Source organism: Myodes glareolus, chromosome 11 (assembly GCF_982192425.1).
Source record: "Myodes glareolus chromosome 11, mMyoGla1.1, whole genome shotgun sequence".
Taxonomy (NCBI): Eukaryota; Metazoa; Chordata; class Mammalia; order Rodentia; family Cricetidae; genus Myodes; species Myodes glareolus.
This window is the reverse complement of record NC_142036.1, coordinates 63,344,907-63,364,002: the sequence shown is the minus strand read 5'-3', so window position 1 is coordinate 63,364,002 and position 19,096 is coordinate 63,344,907. Positions and strand designations below refer to the sequence as shown.

General features: G+C 33.9%; 1 protein-coding gene across 3 annotated transcripts in view; it reads left to right on the top strand.

Moving 5' to 3' along the window:
- Positions 1-19,096, top strand: part of Lrfn5 (leucine rich repeat and fibronectin type III domain containing 5) — a 262,853-nt gene that overhangs the window by 129,135 nt on the left and 114,622 nt on the right. For 2 of the 3 annotated variants that reach the window (XM_085697596.2, XM_048415825.3), the window contains exon 2: positions 977-1,152. The gene's annotated coding sequence lies outside the window, so the exon portion shown is untranslated. Of the gene's footprint in view, positions 1-976; positions 1,153-3,753; positions 3,825-19,096 lie in introns of all 3 variants that reach the window. The other variant, XM_085697594.2, reaches the window with a different exon arrangement.

Below are 19,096 nucleotides of genomic sequence, written 5' to 3'. Positions count from 1 at the left end.
ATATTCATTTTTTATTATCATATTTTGAAAGTAATCTGTGTTTGTGCTTCTTTGGATATTTATCAGAGTCTAAGTAAAATTAAAATTTTTAAGATATTTTTAAAATTAATTGATCTACTTTAACAGTGTTTGGTTTAGATATTAGCTGAAACTTTATTTTTATTTTGGTTTTTCAACAAAGGGTTTATCTGTGTAGCTTTGGTTGCCATGGAACTCTGTACACCAGGCTGGCCTCGAACTCACAGAGATCTTCTTGTCTATGCCTCTTGAGTGCTGAGATTAAAGGCATGCATCACCACAGCTGGGTTATCTGGAACTTTTCTTGTGTGTGTACAGCTCTTAGACAAGAAAAATTTAAATGTTGCATCTCACGAGGGTGACAGTCAATTCTCTGAAAGTTTAATCCATCATCACACAAAAGACAGTTTAAAAATGCAAATATGAACTTAAAAAACGCAATGCATGTGACATGTTTATATGTAACTTTTCTCCAGACATGAATATATTGCAATATATTGATTTTGGCCTGGAAAATAATGCAATTAACAACTAAGTCTGTTATTTTCTATGACAAGACAGGGCTATAATATATTTGTTCCTTGCTATATCTAATACTATATGTGTGTGTTTACATGGTAATAGCAGGCCATTATTATCGATGTGTGATTCATATAACAAAATGAATTAATTCAACGATAAAGAATAGTATGTGGGATATGATCATTTAAGCTACCTACAGTTTTGAGAGAATGACTCGCCTTCCAAAAATTAAAGGCAGAGTGTTGGCATATTTATTGGAACGAGAACATATTGCACATTTCCATTGGAAAGCACTTTTATGCAAATATATTTGAGTTCTAATTAGTGAACGTCCTAATATGAGTCGTGACTGAACACACAATTAACAGCAAACATTTCCAGGTACTCTAAAAGCTTTTTTGATGCCTTTTCTTTGTTCTGCTTGCCTCCTCTGAAGAGTCCCTGTATCCATTCAGCCCGTTGTTGAGGAGAGATGTAGCAGCTGACCACCCTTCCCTCGGGCACCATTCTCAGCACCAGCTTTGGAGATGCGTTCACCCTGTCGGTCTTCTGCAGTAGCCAGGCCGGGTGCTGACTCCTTCATGGTAGTGAGGAACTCTTCAGGCTCCAGAAGTAAGTTGCATAATTCAGTCTCATCATTAACAGTAAGTTTAAAGACACTTTTGGACTTTAATTAGAAATTTTGCAAATTGACAGGCAAAATGAAGTGAGAATTATTCATTATTGATTGCAAATATTTTCTTGTCTTTGTTTTGAGTCCAATATTTCGGGATATGAAAAGTCTATTTGCTTTTTCTTGCTATACAAATGATTACAATATTTTCTGATTTGTTTTCATATTTGAGAGTTGCATGCATTGCAAGATACATTTTCCTTCTCATGTCACAGAAAATGTAAAGGTTAAAATAATTTTGTGACTAAACAAACAAATTCAGAATGGCCAGTTATTGTGTCAAACTTGCTTCAGTGAGTTACTAAGACAAAAGGTTATTGGTAGAGCAGTGGGCTGGTATTGTGAATAATAATTTGTCTAATTGGCTGGATTATGAAATGCAACCACCTCTGTATCTTTCAGAGCTTATGAAAGCCTATGAAAATGTACATTAGAATTTTTTAAAAATGAAAATTACATGTAGTAGAATGAATTGTAAATAAAATATTTGAACACTTGGGAAACTATAAAACACATAATCTACATATAGCAACCAAAAAAGTTTTCTAATCTAGATTTGTATATAATTTTTCTAAATTCTAAAGAAAAAAAACAAGTAAATACATTGTTTCCTTGATTATGTTTAAAGGATTTAAAATTTAAGAAATTATTTTCTGAAAAAATAAATCATTTCTAAACCATTGATTTGCTATTTTTCATATTTTGTGGTTTTACTTGGGATAATTTTCCTGTATTTTAAATACTTTATATATATTTATATATACATAACACATATACATTTTTCAAATATTAAATGTCTTTGAAGAAATTTATAATAGAATACATATACACAACACATAAATATCCATTATTGCTCTAGGGACTGTATCTTGCCCAATGTCCAAACACAGAAAATATTTGTGAGTGTAGTTTTATAAAGAGCAAAGGTTTGGTGAAGCAATTACATTTATTGTTATATTATTAAATACAACTCAGGGGTAAGATATTGAAGTATAAATCTAAAGTATCCTTAGAGTGACAGTGAAGGATCGACTGATCCTGAGCTTCCCCCTTCCCAGATTTAAAAGGCTGTGAATCTAAGTCCCTACATATTCCTGCCTGTCTCTTTCCATCCTAATCAGGTTCTGCCCAAAATTCTAAAGCTAATTCTGGCTAGATGAATGTCGAATCTGCCCTCTGATTCAAGGTTTACCTTTATTGGTAGTCTCTGGAGAGTCCAAATGTGATTAAAATATGCCACAACAGTTGGACTTAACTTCAAATGTTATCAGCTATTGTGTGTTTACCAAGTGAAATAATCTTGAAGGAAGTGAGAATGAGATGCTTCATAAGCATAGGTTAATATAGCAACATATTGCAATGGCAGAATGACTCCAATTCAAATATCTATTTCATTAGTAGAAAATAAAGATTCGTGTTAATAATTTCTGTCTTTATTATGCCACTAATTATGCAAGATGAAAGCAATCAGTAAGAAGTCTGTTATTGCTTTCATAACCAAAGTCATGTTAGGGGACTACTTTTAAGATCTAAAAAGAACATTTTTATATTGTAAAAAATAAAAAGATTTTCTATAACTGTATTTATAACACAGAATATGCAGTTGACAAATTAAAGATCATTTCTGTAGCATTTCCCTTTGTATATTTTATTTATTCCTCTGCCACTAATACATGCTTTATTTGTTTATTTTGGGCTTGTATTAGTTTTTTGATTGCTTATCCTTTTAGTGAATAGACCATCTGGTGAAAGACAGTCCCAATTTTCACCTTTTATAAATGAAAGGTCATATCCATACCTGAGGTAATGTCACACATTTAAACAAAACAACAAAACAGTTAATTATTTCATAAAAATTTTCTATTGATAAGTTGCTGTTGTTCTCCAGGAAAGCATTTAATTTTAGAAAACTTGTTAGCTAAAAAATATATTTATGAATGTGATCCCCTAGTATTAATCACAGAAGAATGAATTCAAACATTTTTCATATACTAGAAGCTACATAAGACCAAAGCATCTATTTAATTAAGGTGAGTGGAATGCTATGGGAAAATGTTTTATATACTGAAAACAATTATTGTAAGTTAATACTTAATATAGTTTTTTTGGATTTGTTTTTAAGTTACAAGACTATTACTTTTAAGACTGGAACCTTTCTCTTTTCTTATCTCTTTTTTCTTTCTTTATATCTTTCTTTTCTCTGTCTTTTGTCTTTCCATGTTTCTTCTTTTAAAATAGGGAAACTTTTAGGCTGAAAGTCCTGCATTGAATTAATTATCATGTAAAAAAGAAAACTAATGCATCCTAGTTAAGAGTTATATCAAATAGCTTCTTGAAAATTTATACATATCACTAGTATTTCTCCTTAAAAGAAGTAGAATTGTTTGAACAGGCACTCGAGAATTACGTAGAAGATGCAGAAGTAGAAAGGAAAAGTAATGGAATACTTCTGCTGTGTAATACAATGCAACCCAGGGCACCCGGGGTGACCACTGTTGTTCTAGTGATATTTTTCTCTGTCATTTTCATTTTCTTGCCAGCAAAAGCACATTTTCTCCATTCCACCTCTTCCTAATTTATTTTGAAAGAAAAGACTTGAAAAAACTAAGAGGTAAACATAACCATTTCTTAATATAAGGCGTTCTTATGTTCCACACTTGTGTGAGTACATGTATATGTAGCAATGCCTTTTAAATTGTTTTGTGAATGAATAATACCAATTATATCTCCATAAGCTATTATACCCTCTAAATATTAAAACTACTTTTTCTGAACAAACTATACATTTAAATTTGTAGAGTATATCTATAATGATATTGATACTTATATGCATATGTGGCATACTGTGATGAATATTTCTACATAGTAGAGCTATTTAATGAACAGAAATACCACTCCGCAATACTTCGTACTAATTGTTAAGAAGTTAGTTCATCTTATTCTTTTGTTTTGTTTTGTTTTGTTGCTTTTCGAGACAGGGTTTCTCTAAGTTTTGGAGCCTGTCCTGTAACTACCTCCTGTTGACCAGACTGGCCTCAAACTCACAGCTATCCACCTGCCTCTGCCTCCTGAGTGCTAAGATTAAAGGCGTGCGCCACCACTGCCCAGCTCATTTTATTATTTTAACCATTTTTATGAGACTACAAACAAGTAATATTCTCAATGAGATAGATGTTAATTTTGTATGTTATATGTTATCTATTTATATACATAAACATAGAACATATTTTTCGCATAAACAAAATTAGGATCATCAATAAAACAACTGTAATACCATAATTTGGGAAGCGTACCTGATTCTATAAAGTGAAGATTACCTAGATTCAGTAACCCCCTAATCAAGAACATAGTAAGAACTTGTTAAATCATGCATTTCTCAGTACAAAAGAAAAAAGAACAGATTCTCAATGAAAGCCAAGCTAAATCAGACTCTGTCAATGGTGGTATGTTTACTTTATATCTTCCCAGATACTTTCAATAAGATATGCCTAATTACCCAAGTGTTTTGAGCTAAAAGTTTTAGAGGAATTTAGTTACTTTCCAAGTAAAGGCTTTTTAGATCTTGCCCTGTCTCTGAAAGGCAATGTAAGAGCCGTGCTCTTATGAAGCAAGTCTGGGGACATAGTGCCAATCTCTGAAGGGAAATGAGAAGCAGAGATGGACACTCACTAACTTAAGTGATCAACAATGAAGCCTGAGTGTAGCATTAGGGGGCTTGCTTGTTGGGATTTATGTCCTGCCTGGTACCCCCAGCTGTTTAGTCCCAAAGAAAATAACACAGAGGACTCCGTAAGTTACAAAGCTGATTGGCCCATTATCTCTAGTCTCTTACTGGTTAACTCTCACATCTTGATTAACCCATTTTTCTGATCTATGTTAGCCATGTGGCTCAGTACCTTTTTCAGTGGGGCAGCTCACATCCTACTGCTTCGGGAGATCTGGGCAGGAGTGGGAGGAATCAAGTTCCTCCTCCCCAGAATTCTCCTGCTCTCCTTCCATCATTTCCACTTCCTATCTGGTTTTCCCGCCTACACCTCCTGCCTGGCCAATCAGCATTTATTTAAAGCATGATTGACAGAATACAGACAATTCTCCTGCACCGGAGAAAACCTCAAAACAGAGAATTCCATTTGGCAAAACATGTCACTTCTTTGCATTTGACAAATGGCACCTCTCACCTACCCAATCTGGTCTGATTTTTCTACAAAAACAGGTGTCTGAAGCAGGTACAAAAGAATATAATTCAAAATTCTCATTATACCACAATTAAACACGTGTAGGGAAATGGGGATAACACCGCACAGAGGCAACTACCATAGGGTAAGTAGGAAGCGAAAAGTAAAAATTGTTATGTGCCTTCCATGTGGGAAATAACATCACCCAAGACAATAGAAATTGATCCATTGTCAATTGAATTTGCCTGGCTTGCACAGATAGATTTCAACCCTAGACTGTTGTTAATGAGTTGATGTGTTGTCCTTTCGAGATAAAAATCCCAGAAGCTGGAATGACAATGCACTGTCTTCCAAAAGCCCACAAGGGCTAAAAGAACTGAATGTGTCTTGGCTAGCAGATCTTAATGCAGAGTCTCTGTTTTCTGTGCCTCTGGTTTGTGTTGGCCCGCAGCACTGCTACTGCTGGATTTCCTACAAAGCAGTGCCTGTGGAGAGGTCTGCACAGATGCTCTGCCTTTGCAGACGAATTAACTTTTTGGGCCAGAAGAATTTAATATGCTAGAGGAGTACTCTCAACACTGGGCTATCAGTGAGTGGAAGCAATCCTTATTGTCAGATACTGGCTTTGAAATAAATGAGGAAAAGCCAATTTATACCAATTCCACCTAAGGCTATATTTGTTACCCTGACAACCTCCCTGTCCCTATAGTTAACTACCATGTATCAGTGCGGGAAACTGTGGAGCATATGTCAGATTTAGAATATTCTGGGTAAATGGATGCATCTCTCATCAACATTAAACAGAGTGTAGGAGGCATGGCATCAAGAAGAACATTGGCAGTCTAACCAAGGACTACTTTTAGTGAAAATCCATGCTTTACCATGGAAAGAAATTCAGAATTAAAGAACCTGAATGGTATATTGATTAAAACCTCCAACACTTCCAATGATTTCTGCCACGAAGGGACTAAGTGATAGACATAGAATCATCAACTGAAAACTTTAAGAATATTAAAAAAAATGAATACTTGATTTTGAAGTGTGACATTGGATGGCACAGTTAGATTCAGTAATAGAGTTCTGACGCAAACATCTTTCTAGAATTGCTAAAGAGATGATAATGAAAGATGGCAAATAAAGCATGCTGTTAGGCTTGCTGACATGTGGGCCCTGTTTGGGCCATTGGCCAATGACACCACCTCCGGCACTGCTGAACACCCACACATACTGGATAGCTGTGACATTGCATGGTGGTAATTTGATTCCATGTCCAATTAACCTCACTTTTGGACTTGGTAATATGCAAAAAGTAATTGAATTGGCATAAGAATAAATCTACATGGTAAGTTTGACATCCTCTAGCCAGGAGCATTAACTTTGGCTGTAGAGATGATGCCTCAGGGTTGTTTTCTTCTCTTCTATCTTTCAGAAGGTTTGTTTTGTTTTGCCTGTTTTGTTTGTTTGTTTGTTTTGGTGTGGGTTGTTTTGTTTTTGTTTTTGTTTTCTGGCTCTTTTTTGTCTTCCTCCTGATGCCAGGTAAGCTTAAATATGTTTTAAGAGATAAGCTTTCCTTTTGATAGCCTGCATGCTCATAGATATTAGTGTGGTAAATTTTGAATCTTTAGCAAGCTGTTTAATATCAGAAAACAAATAATATTTTAACATCTACTTATTTATTTATGACTTGAGGATAGAGTGCCCTTAAAACAAGTAGGCATTATTTCAAGGATATCTTTGGTAGTAATTCTAACACAGAAATAATCCACAATTTAAAAACCTGACTTCATTATTCATGAAGTAAAGTAAAGATAAATGCTAACATACCAATGGTTTTCTCTGTCAAAAGAGAACTTGTAATGGAGGACTCACTACTGGAATTATATGAAATTTTAAAATGAAGTTTCTGTTTCATCCAGTTTACATGGTTAGACCTTACCAGTGTGTCATTCTATATATGTTTAAGCAAAACAGTGGGTTTCACAAAGTTGTGATTGGGTTTTTATTTATTTATTTTATTTATTTATTAAAAATTTCCACCTCTTCCCTGCCTCCCTTTTCCCTGCCCCTCCCCCCCTCCCCGTCCCCTCTCCACCTTCCCTCCCTACCTCCCCCTCCCTCTCAAGCCTTAAGAGCAGTCAGGGTTCCCTGCCCCTTGGGAAGTCCAAGGTCCTCCCCCATCCATACAGGTCTTTAAAGGTGAACAGCCAAACAAACTAGGCTCCCACAAAGTTAGTCCATGGATTGGGTTTTTAAAAGAATGATTCTGTATGACTTACACAGATATAGTGAGAGCACATCTCTGGCACTGATGAATGTTCTTTATGGAGTAAGATAGATGTGCTTCCCTGGAGAAAAAAGCATCAGAGAAAAGGTATCAGATAAGTGATTCACATGGAACCATGACAGATATCTGAACTGTGGGGTAGGTCTGTGGTTCTTTATCTGTCTTAACCCAAGAAACAATTTTATTTAAAACATAGAATGTTCAGAATGTTTAGTATGTCTTAGGAATGCTTTTAGACTAGATATCTAGTTACTGGCTGTTTAGAGACAATATTCAGAAATGTGCAGTTAAAGCTATTTTGCTCACAAATTTAATAAAACCTCATTATGGAAGTGAAAATTGGTGATGAAAACGTTGAAGGAAATGTCATGCAGATTTACCAAATATATCTTATATTCACTTTTAATCTTTCTTTGTAATATCATGATAACTTATTTTTGATGATAATGTCTATGAGAATTAAGTAGATTTTTCTGTTCTTGTATATTTGAAAGGACAAAAATTGTTTCTTCTACAAATTTAGACTTTTTTATATAAATAAGTAATATTGATTTTCATCTCTTATTTAAGGATGAGAAAAGTCAAAGATTCTCATCTTCCTAATGTTAAATGTGTTGTTACATGCTCTTGGAATACAAATCTTTTTTTCACCTTAATGTTAATTATAAATGAAGCATTTCTGTAATACTGAATGAATAGATGTTTACTGAAAATTGAAACAAGCAGGAATGTGGAAACAAGCTTCACTGGAATTATACACTTACCACATGTACACAAACATCTGAATGACTACATTTTGTGATCTAAAAATTTTAAATGTTGAGGCTTATAGGATAGCTTCATTCAAATGCAAACTAAAGACATTATTCAATGCTTTCATTGTTCTATTGTTGCACTTTCTTTGTTTCATATTTTAAATAAATCTTCATACTGTTTGAAAAACTGCTACATACATGTTTTACTTCCTTTACTTGATTGAAAACTGTTTGCCATTCCTTTATTAGTCAATTTATTTTACTCTTAGTAAGACTGAAATTCTTGTATGATTTATTTTTCTCTCAGATATCATTCCTGGTGCAATCCTAGCTACTCCTAATTTTAGGTATCATATTTCCTACAAAGTCATGGGAACTTGTTGAAAAGATACATATTTTTTTTCATTCTAAACTCTTGGTGGATTTGTTTGGTCCCACATGTCCTTCTTAATCTATAGTTAGTGTTTTAATTTTAGTAATGTACAGTGTTATTAAGCACTAACATTTTATATTTGTGTATGGCAGTAAAATTCTCCACACCTAAATGACCCAGGCTGTTACGATACAGGTAACAGACAAGACAATTTCTGTGATAGCCACTGACATGAGTCACCGAAGATGAGGTGAGGAGGACTATAGGCCAGAGCCTCTCCCCATCCCAAAGTGGTTCACATGGAGTATAGTTAGAGTGCAGTGGGCCTTGTGACACATTTATCCTGAGTTTCAAATCTCCAAGAATCCTTCATTATCTGTTGAGGTGTGACCTTGCTCCTGTGAGAGACTCCAGGTGTTCTGTATGAGATAATGTCACCCTGTATTCTTACCTGTGACGGCCATAAAGTGCTCTTTGCCTGCCATCGTCTGCCAGTATTCCTGAGACTTAGGTGTTGTGACTCTGTGGGCTGTGGTTACCTGTATCAGTAAACTAGTGAGACTGTTTAAGACTCTGCACTGGTACGGTAATCATTTTGTAAACAATATTGATGTAATCATTAATTTTTCATCTTCATGTCATGAAATGTTTTAAGAGACAATACAGTGACAATAACTTATTAGTTATTAAATATGATTTACTAATAAGAACCTCTGTGGCAAAAAAAGCAGTCAAGATTTTAGGAAATGTCCATTTAAAGCAGAAAAGCTGTTAACTGCTTCTTTTTGTATTTTTTAATATATGCATGTTTGTGTGAGTGTGTGTGTTTACATTTGATCACACTCTTGTTATTGTGAATTGAGCTGCCCTTCTGAAGAAATACATTTTGCAACACAGTGACTATTTTAAATTTTGCTTTCATTTATTGTGCAATATAGAGATTAAATTGGATTTAGTATAGTTCAGTTCTGTTTCATTGTTTCTATCCTAGTAACTGATAGTCTCAATATTGTTTACTGAAGAATCCATCCGTTTTTAATTAAGCTGAAATTTAAATTGTGACATGCACATTTTTCATATATGCGTGAACATATCCTGGTCTGTTATTCTATTTTATTGTTCTGTTTATCACACAAATAACATGCAGCAATGCAAGAATTCTATTAGTCATGTATATTTCCATTGATTATAAAATGAATAATCGGTACCTTTTGTTTATTTTTGGCACTGATCAACTAGTACTGAGCATTTAGTCTTTTCTTTCAGTTTTCATAGTAGACAAGAGTGTTTAAAATTGACTTTTAAATTACTGGAGTCATGTGATTTCCTTACTTGCATTCATTTGCGATGGGATATTTTATTATTTTCAAAGTAAAAGTATCTCAATGATCTTCTTCATGTCCTACAATGAGCCTTATTTTCTACTGTAGATGGCATTCCTGTTGCATTTTGTCATATGGATAGCTAACGATAGTTTGTGACTGGGCTTTTAAAATGAGGCTATCTTCTGAGACTGCGTCTGACAAGCTATTCTAACTTTTGTCACTATGTCTTCTAAAGAGCTCCACATGACATTAATACTTCCAATAATTACTAGTTTGCCCACTAAACAGTCACGTGTAATGAAACATCATGCCTCGCCTTCAGGTGTATAGTAGTATTATGCTTTATGTCCCAGCTAAGACACATTTAAATGAAATTCGTTGCATGTGCATTTAGTTGTATGTAAAACAGCTATGATGCCATTTTTCAGTGGAATATCATCACTGTCTATTGAGTAGGATCTCTACTAAAATGGTTTACATAAATAATCCAGACAGTAACCAGGATGACTCAAGTTTTCTATAACTTTCCTCATTTTTGATATTAATTAATTAATTAATTTGAGTTGAGGCTGTGTTAAATAGACTTACCTACCCAGGAATTCACTACGAAGCCCAAGCAAGTCTAAAATATACTCCACTTCCTTATGTCTGGTTTAAATTTTCTATTTTTTTTTAAAATACTGGGATTAAGTCTATGACCTCACACACGTTAAGTAAGTTCTAACTCTGAGCTTTATCTCTAATCATTCTGTGGCTTTAAATGAACTAGTTTTGTGTTTTGTCATCATTCATTGCTTGTGGAGGTAATCTGTTACTAAGAACCAATATTATTTTTATGTAACCCACATTGTCGCATGAGTCATCTCTTACATAGTGAATGTTGTACTGTAATGATTTCAGTGTCCGGCTTTCACTTTTATGGGATCTAATGTTGGAATTCTGCTTCCGAACTCTTTTTCTATGTCTCTAAAAGTTCCTTCCAACTCCACTGCACTCAACATTAAACCGGGATGACAGAAATTCACTGGCTCTACTCTTAGGAAGAGGTATCATAGATAGTTTAGTGCCTCAGGACAGGATGGTATTGGTTTTAATACACTTTTCTGCAAGTCATGACTCTACCCTGTTCTTTGGAAAAAGGTTTTTTTGATAATTAAATTGAAATTATAATAATTGAAAATATAATGATCAGTTCCCTTTGTAGTCTAATTCTAGAAGGAAATAGAAAATATTTTAATGAGCAATTACATATATAAATATATTTCTTAATTAAATAAAATTTCAGAAAAGCATTTGTTTTCCTTGCAATTAGAGGACTGGAGGCTAAGTAAAGACTATTTCTATAATTTTTTCTAGCTTATGTTGCTCTATATTGGAATTTATTTTTCTTCAAGGCTGTAACTTTCCAAACTTATTACTGTTTGGGACTGACGTTTTTATACTTGAAATGCCTTGCTTTTATTTATTTGGCCTTATTTCTCCCTGTATTGCTGTCTATTCCCAACAGCAGGTTTTCACTTTTGTGGTTTCATGCATTAGACAAACTTTCAATGTGCTTCTTTTATTGCCACATATAATAAAGAAAGATTTATGATGTTCATGCTCATGTTAGAAACTATAATGTGAACAAATATTCAGTCATCACTCAGCCGATGATTATCATGAAGCCTTGTTCTTCAATCTCCACTCTTCTTCTTCTCTAAAGCTAAATGTTTAATAATGGTTTCAGATAGAGAATATCTTGTTCCCTTTTAGAATTTTTTATAAGACTACTTTTATGACTAATATATATCTGTTGCATGCTGGTGTGATTAATTATATTGTTTTTATTCAAAATTCATATTAGCTTTGTATGCATGGAACATATTCTACTTGGTGATAGGATAAATTTCTTTATATGCATTCAGCTTTCAATGGATAAGTATCTTAATGAGAATTTTGCATATGTACTATGGAGATATATTGCTCTATATTTTTATTTGTTCTTATGAACTTAGAGAATAAATATAGATTTCCCTGCACCTTGGCCCAGTGTATGACAACAAACTATATCTTGAGATCCTATGAATGGATTTAGGAATATGGTAAGACTGCCATGTAGAATAAAGTATTTAGATTTTTTTTTTAAATTTAATTTTTCTCTCATTCCTGATGGTAATCCTACTTTTGTTCTAAAATAAGATATGCTTTTACGGTCTGGTTTCTTTTCACATTTTTGCTTTACCTTTGGTTCCCTATAGTTGTGTATTGTATGTTATATAGGTAAAGTTTTAATTATCTTTCTTATTTGACATTCTTGATTTGTGGAGATTGCTGAACTTACAGCATCTGTCATTTGATGTTTATTTTAAAATAAAAAACACTCTGTCACATGTTTTTTATTCACTTTTGCTTGATATAGTTCTATTTGCAAAGTGTTTATTTTTGATAATTATTTCTCAGTACTCATATAATCTTCTTAGTTTGTATTTCATCATCTGAATCGTTTATCTTAATATAACATTTTTATTGACCAATTTTATGTTTAATGATTGTGCCTTGTACTATTTCCAGTTGATTCAATCAAAAAGATTCCTTTTCATTATTCTCTTGTTTTTTTAAAATTTTCTTCTTAGTAGTTTCGTCTTGTTTTATCTCCTCCATGTTGCTGAGGTCATAACACATTAATCCTAGTTACTTAGGATTTTTTCCATAATAACGTCAAAAACCTAAACTATCTTTTTCTCATTCTCATATTGTCTCTTAGATCCTTTCTCTTGCCTTTCTCATGAATATTGTTGTTTATTTTTAATATCAGATGTTTCGTCTGTAGTAACCCTTAAGGTGGTAAATTGTGTTCAATTAGTTACATATAGGTTCTGTTTAAAATATTCTGTCATTTTACTAATGACTAATGAACGTGAGTGACAGCATGATTAGTGATATTTTGGGTTTCTTTAATTGAATGTTCTTTAAAGCATTTGCCAAATTTTTCAAACAATAACATTTTTACTGATATATGAAAAATTTGAGTGTAGTTCGATATAGGTGTTAAAAATGTCATGTCTTACTCAGGAGTGCTTTCAAATTTTATAATGGTAAGCTTTAATCAGCATAAGTGCCTAGATTTTTCCAATGTCTGTTTATCTCTCTTTCTGTGTGTGTGTGTGTGTGTGTGTGTGTGTGTATGTGTGTGTGTGTGTGTGTGTGTGTGTGTGTGTATTGTAGAAGTGTACAGTGCATATGTCAACTAGATGATCACATCAGGGTCATCAAGAGTAACATTTCCCATGTCTTTTGTTTTGTTTTGTTTTTTGTTTTTGTTTTTTGTTTTTTGAGACAGGGTTTCTCTGAAGCTTTGGAGCCAGTCCTGGAACTAGCTCTTGTAGACCTGGTTGGTCTCAAACTCACAGAGATCCACCTACCTCTGCCTCCGGAGGGAGTGCTGGTATTAAAGGCGTGTGCCACCACCACCCAGCCTTGCCCATGTCTTTTGATATAAGGCTATCATTGGCCTGAAGTTCAGACAGCAGCCTAGACTGACTTCCAATCAAGCCTCAGGAATTCTCCTGTCCCTGCTCCCTTAAGGCTTAAATTACTAACCTACCACTGGACACCTGAGTTTTAACATGGGTATAAATCTATAGCAATGCATTTCTCAGTCATTATTTTTTTAAAAAAAATCACATTCATTTTAACATTATCTGTAGATATCCTTTTGTGCATGCCTTTTTATGCCATCCTTCCTCTGTGGTGTCTGAGAGCCTGACATTCCTGTTACGATTATGTTGCACATGATGGTATGTGTAGCTAGTATATTTTTAAACCTCTATTGACATTATTTCTTTATAATCATTATGCAGAAAATAATGCTGTTTCTTGGTTAATTTTTCTAATTATTTCACTGAGAGTTTGTTAAATTTCAATCATGCATCTCTTGATTTGTGACTGCTTAAATTGTTTTCCGCTATTGAAGGCTGCATTACTTCAATGTTATTCTTTCTCCTCTCTTCTGTAGGGCACTAGTGACAAGTTCTTTGACAGCTTTGCACCACACTGACAAGCACAGCTTTGTGCAGCTTTGTTTTTGTTCATTTAATCTCACTGGTTTTGTCTCTCTCATTGTCCCATTTTGGATCACTTTCACTACTATCTTGCTGTTGTCACAAAATATTTTTTTCATTCTGTCTATTCTGCATTAAATTTCATCTTGTGTACTATTCATTTTGTGTACGTACATTGTTCACATGTAGAGTTTCCTTTGGTCAGTTCTCTCCGTTTGGTAATCATGCTACCTCCTCCCATCAACTCACGTCTGCTTGCTGCTGTTGTTCTCATATCTTCATCCTTGATTATTGAGATTCCCCATTTGCAGTAATAGTGTCTTACTTCTTGCAGCCTTGGCTGTTTTTAGCAAGACACTATGCATAATGAATTAAACGAAGATTAAATTCTGGGAGATTTTCCAATGCACCTATCTTCATGCCTGCAAATATAATCTAGAACCCAGATCTTCCTATTTTCTATCTACTGTGCAAAATTGTTGTGTCTCTTTGTGTCACCCTTCCTGTGTTCTGAACAAAATGTGAGCTTACTTAAACATTCAATTGAGGCAGTTTCAAAGAGAACCTGTTGCTTATCTTTCTCCATCAGTTGCAGTTCTGAGCTCTATGCCATCAGTGTTATATCACATTGTTTACTTTTCCTAGATGTCTAAAAATCAAGGAAGGGAAAATTGGCTCCTTTAAGATCATCATAACTGAAAGCTAAAATATATATTTTTGCTTTAATGGTATCATAAATTTTAAGGTCACGAATATTTTATTATTTGCTTATTTCAACTATTTTGTTCTTGCTTTGAATACTTAAAAATTGTTTATTGTTCTTATTTAGATTGTGACCACCCACCCCACCCCTCTGAGTGTGACTTTGCACAGGTTATGTCTAAGTTGCCTAAACTTGTATTATATTGCGATATATATGCTTTGATCTCCAATGTACTGCTATTTTAAGTGTGTGCCATCATATCTGTATGTCTCTTCCAAGATTATTTACTCAGTCCCAACCCCAGGGTATAATAGTGTTTAGAGGCAAAATCTTTGGATAGATAAAGCCATTATGATTGGGCTTTGACAATCAGATTAGTGACATTATAGAAAAGAAATCAGAATTTATTTCTATGGTTTTTTTTAATCTGAGTGTCTCTCTGTGTCTTACTCCATCTCTCTTTTGCTGCTTCCTCACGCAATAAACTTGCAAAGAACAGTTAGCTCCTTGAAAACCCACCCCTCCCCCACTCCATCAAATGGAAATCATTTAGAACTGTATCCTTTAGAACATAAGAAAAAATACAGCTATTTCATTTAAGCTACATTGTCAATTTTATTATGGCATCCATAGAAAAACTGTTTGTTAAAAATTTTGGTGTGTCAGCATTAAGAGGTATATTCCTGAATATTGCTTTTTCTGCTGTGTAGAAAACAGTTCTGAGAATTCAGTTTTATTGAGAATAATTCTGTTCATTATCTCTCAGCCTCATCTTAATTTCTGTGTAGTGTTTGGCAGAGATGGTTTCTCACAGTTATTGGAGGCTGGAACATGGTGCTCAAAATTATCCCTTGTAAGAAAGTGATTACTTCGAGTTTAGGGTAATTGGAAAGGAGTTAAGGTAAAATGCACCCACTTCCCTTTTTTGTCTGAAGGCAGCATGTAAGTTTCCAAAGAGAAAACATTTCTCAACTTTCTTGATTTCCAGGGAAAATGAAAAGTAACCGCTGAAGAGATCTCTAGGTCCTTTTTCTCTCTGGAGATACACAAGAATCTTCATCTGCACAACTCACATTCAGCTTTCTGTAGGCTTGTTAAGTGCATAAATTTCAATCCATTATTATATCTCTGAGAAACATTTATTCCTTGTGAGCACACACACGTGCACACACAACCACAGGGATTTGGAAAGGGGGAGAAGAAACAATTTAAAATAATATACATATTAAAGTTTTATATATTGTATGTCTTATTTAGATGTTTGTATTTGGTAGTGCAGGCTATAGAATTTAAAATTTCTGGATGTTAGGAAAGTAGTGTACACCTTAAACAACCATCTTGGCCTTTGTCTGTTCTTTAAAATGCAACCAAGATCATGTAAAAGCTGTAGGGAAAAATGATTTTGACTTTTCCATCTTTGCAAAATTCCTAACTCCTCTTTGAAAATCCAATCTAATAGAATCTAAATTTTGGGAGCTGGAGAGATGGCTCAGCGGTTAAGAGCATTGACTGTTCTTCCAGAAGTCCTGAGTTCGATTCCCAGCAACCAATGGTGGCTCACAACCATCTGTAGTGAGATCTGGTGCCCTCCTCTGGCGTATGGGCATACATGGAGGGAGAATGTTGTATACATAATAAATAAATAAATCTTTAAAAAAAAATCTAAATTTTAATTCATGATTTGTATTTGAAGTTTCTGAAGCTATTTAAGTATTCTAAAACATGTTATTTAATTTGTAGGCTGATATTTTTATTTAATTTATTTATAACTATAAATAAATGTTATTGTTTATTTAATTATTTAATAAATAAATAATTTAATTTATAAATTGATTTTGTTTTTCATGTGGATTTCTTAAATTTATATGTTGATACAATTGTAATTGAAATAGCATTACATAACTTTCACCCTGTATTATAATTACCTTATACAAGATTATATAACCCTTTTGATTCCTCTCCCCAAACCCTCCCATGTTCCTGCTCAAATTTAAAGCTTCTTTTTTAAACTAATATTATTAAACACGCACATATATACACACACAGTATATGTTTTTATAAATGCATAAAAATATACCCAGTTTTGTTGTTTATGTGATATGGATTCAAAGCTGACCAGATTGTGTTGGGTAACAAGAGGGACCTCATCCCTGGGTGAGGTCAATTCTTTTTCTCCCCACAGTTGACTTTTGATCTTTATCTTGGGTTGGTGCCCATGAAAATTTCCCCCTTCTTCATAAGCATATCTATGGATACTGCCATTGCTGCAGTCCTGCTCATGTAGCCATTTCTAGGAAAGACTGTTTCACAGCCAAATTCCTGCTATGTTGACTCTTACACTCTTCCCTCCCCTCCTTTTTGGTGTTATCTGAATAAGATATAGGAATTGTGATGGCAATTTGTCCATTGTGGCTGGAGTCCCTGCTATCCATTGATCTCTGCTTAGGACCAGTTGTAATTTTCTCTATTGCTCATCTACTGAACAGAAAAACGTTCCTTGATATAAGTAACGTACACTTATAGCTGAAGACTCAGAACTAGGAATAGTAGAAAAGAGAGAGATGATGTAGAGTTGGTCTTTCTGGGTTTGGTTTACCTCACTCATTATATTCTTTTCTAATTCTATACATGTTCCTGCAAATTTTATAATTTCATTTTTATTTAGTTGAATAATATACCCTTGTGTACAATACCATATGTTCATTATTGATTCATTAGTTGAATATCATTTAGTTTGTTCTCCTCTTCAAGATGTTGTGAAGGGGACAGAAATGAACATATCCTAGAAAATATCTATGGAGTAGGATGTCAAGGATTTTGGGAGTATACCAAGGGGTAGAATAGCTGCATCAAAGGATAGATTTATTTTTAATTCTTAAATCATTCTTCATACTGATTTCCATACTATTAAATTCATAGTAATTCTTATTTAATTCATATTGTCTTGCCTTACTCAGTTGGAAACTGTTCAGTACCATTTTGAATTGAGAGATAATTTCACAAGCCCTGACCTATGCCTACAATGAGGACTACTTTAGACGTACCAGGCTTTCTAAACTTTTCTAATTTTAGTTTCTAATATAATTTTTGGACATTAGTGTATACCATTCATTTGCTTCTAAATCTACTAAAATGAATGAACATATGATTTCCAGTATCTAATTAGACAGACATTCTGATGATAAACATTTATTGACTATAAATACATATGATACCTTTTTATATAGAATATTATATTGATTTGAAAGTTATTTGGCTTTATATTTCTGCATGTTTTTTTGTAGGTTATGGCGTAACTATTCTTAAATACATCCTGCATTGTTTGTAGCACTGGGCAATTGTAAAATTGAAATTGTAAAATTCCACTTCTTTTCTTTTTTTATTCATTTTATTGAGCTATACATTTCTTTCTACTCCCGTTTCTTCCTCTCTTCTCCCATTCAACCCTCTCCAATGGTCCCCATGCTCCCAAGTTACGCATGTGATCTTGTCATTTTCTACTTCCCACGTAGATTAGATTCATGTATGTCTCTCTTAGGGTCCTCATTGTTGTCTAGGTTCTCTGGGAATATGATTTCTAGGCTGGTTTTCTTTGCTTTATGTTTAAAAACCACTTATGAGTGAGTGCATATGATAATTGTCTTCCTGGGTCTGGGTTACCTCACTCAATATGATAATTTCTAGCTCCATCCAATTGCCTGCAAATTGCAAGATGCTGTGCAGTACTCCATTGTGTAAATTACCATGTTTTCCTTTTCCATTCTTCAGCTGAGGGGCATTTAAGTTGTCTCCAGGTTCTGACTATGACAAACAATGCTGTTATGAACATAGCTGAGCACATGTCCTTGTGGCACAATTGAGCATCCTTTGGATATACACCCAAAACTGGTATTGCTGGGCCTTGAGGAAAGTTGTTTCCTAATTTTCTGAGAAATCACCATACTGATATCCAAAGGAGCTATAACAGTTTGCATTCCTATTAGCAATGCAGGAGTGTTTCCTTTATCTCATGACTTCTCCAGCATAACTTTTTTTCACATTCCAGAACTGTGTATGACTGAAATAAATTTGAAAACCTTGTCAGTAAAGACTTCTGAGCAAGCAGTTTTCATTGTGAATGATCTGGGTTTATTTAGGTATTTTAAAAGTTTTGAAATTTAGAGACCTAGGATTTTCCATTTGTGTTCCAAATGTTGATGTCTTTTTCTAGAAGTTCTAATCTTAA